Raw genomic sequence first — 2018 nt, 5'->3', positions numbered from 1 at the left:
TAATTCATTCTATGCTTGGGCAACAAATGTTTCTTCTTTTCGTGACTCAGATTAAAATTGATGAGTCCATGTACTTGAAATGAAGGTTTAGTTACTACACTGTGTGGTCACTTGTTAAAATTCAGACAACGAATAGAAGATGTGAATAAAAAATCAGAAAGTTCCAGCATACCTGCATAGAACCAAATAATTGCATAATCGAAAAGAATCAAGAATAGGCGAGCCTTTGACCTTAGAGTCAAGAGAAAACCTAACTATTCTCAATAATCATTGCCTAAACAAAACTGTAAAAACGATAGACTGTACATGCATACATGATCAAATGGAAAGAAGCTTGTTTCATCACCCAGTATATAGTATTTAATTTAAAAACAAATACACAGACCTTGTAAGGAGAAAGTTCATTCCGTGATAATCGAAAATTCTATATAACATTTCAAGTAGAGCAACTGAATCAAAGAAATGGTAGTAATTATTAAACTAGTCAACGCAACCAATGTTATACATGAAACCATTTTGTTCCCGACTAAAAACCCTTTTCCTTGATGCAAGGACTGTCTCCAGAGGAAAATATACAAGTTTGTGATTGCAGGATATCTTTAGAACCTGGGTAAATCAAACCAGGAATTAAAAGAATGAACATAACCTTAGCTGGGCTATTTAAACAACCAGGTAACGACCTGTTCCCGTAGGGAATGACGGAAAACCTCCGTTAAACCTAATATTTATATATATTATAGCATTCTATGTAACGGAAGGAGTCAATAATTTATATCACAATATGTGTTCAAATGTTTAACATTAAAAAGGAAATTGGGTCACCCATCTGGGTCCTAATCGAGAAAGCCATCAAAACACAACAACCCAGAAAACCATGGTAATGCTACAGCCAGCCAGCCACATGCTAAGTAGATAAGCAACCAGAGTGCTTGTTAAGTGGTAAAATCCCTTGAGGGTTTAGTGTTAAACCAACTTGAATGGCAACAAAGAAAAGAAGATAAGAAAACGCTGCTTCGGAGGCCCGAACTGTTAAGAGAGAAGGTTCTGGGAGAAGGTGTCCCTGCAACCTGAACAAGAAACCGTGTTAGGAGGAACTTCATTGATTATTGTTACTAAATGTTAAAAGAAACCAGAACAATTAACCTTAAAATACCTGTGATGTGGATTTGGAGCTACAATGCTCACTTGCATAGTTAACCAAGAACTTGGGGTTAGATTCACAATATGTTTCTCTCTAGTTAAAAGACAGAACCCGATATTCGGATAGTAATCACAATCAATAGCTGGGAAAGAAAATTTGCTTTCAAGCTCGTCCCCGTCCAAGGATAAGAAGCCGAAGTTAGTAGGAACCACTTGCACAGTCCAGGAAACCATTTGGGTATTCATACTTGTGCTACTAGAAAAACGTTGATGAATGAAACCATAATCTTGAGGAGGATAGGGCATAACTTACCAAGGGATGGTTCATGTAGCAGCTTGCAGAACATCGAGGTTTTGGTAAACGAAAACCCTCATCGCCATGGAGAAATGCTCATCATGTTGCAGAGCAACCAAACCTGAAAGCGAAAAACCCAAATGACTTCGATTGTGACGCAGAGTAGGGGAGTTGGTTACGCAACAAACCCTTGTTGTTGCGGACAATTGGATTCACAAAGATCAATCGCACAGCGCAGGAGATGCCAAGTGTCCCGGGTCACATGAACTTTCTGGAGTCGTGTACAAAAATTAAATTGATATTGATTACTATGTATTGTGCATCGGAGGGATGAAATACTTAGAGATCTACCTACCAGATACTATAAAGACAATTTAATAATGTCATATCAAACCGTATTTGCGCAGGTTGTATTGATTGCATAGGGGTAAATATAAAATTTATTTATTTTTATGTTCGAGTAAATAGTTTATTTAGAAATGTCTGTTATAGTACTTTGATGTGAACCAAAGAGAAATTTATATTTATTTTTATGTTCGAGTAAATAGTTTATTTAGAAATGTCTGTTACAGTACTTTGATGT

General features: G+C 36.6%; 1 long non-coding RNA gene across 1 annotated transcript; it reads right to left on the bottom strand.

Moving 5' to 3' along the window:
- Nucleotides 1-450: 450 nt before the first annotated feature.
- LOC149250226 (uncharacterized) lies at nucleotides 451-1787 on the bottom strand. The gene is made up of 2 exons (XR_016265933.1): nucleotides 1154-1787; nucleotides 451-1067 (listed from the first exon to the last, which is right to left on the bottom strand). It is a non-coding gene; the product is annotated as an uncharacterized LOC149250226 (long non-coding RNA).
- Between the last annotated feature and the right edge of the window lie 231 nt (nucleotides 1788-2018).

This window comes from Pinus tabuliformis, chromosome 7, assembly GCF_031772625.1.
Source record: "Pinus tabuliformis cultivar Carrire ecotype Pingquan chromosome 7, CPIR1, whole genome shotgun sequence".
Taxonomy (NCBI): domain Eukaryota; kingdom Viridiplantae; phylum Streptophyta; class Pinopsida; order Pinales; family Pinaceae; genus Pinus; species Pinus tabuliformis.
Note: the sequence above shows the minus strand (reverse complement) of the source record. Positions and strands in the feature narration are given on the sequence as shown.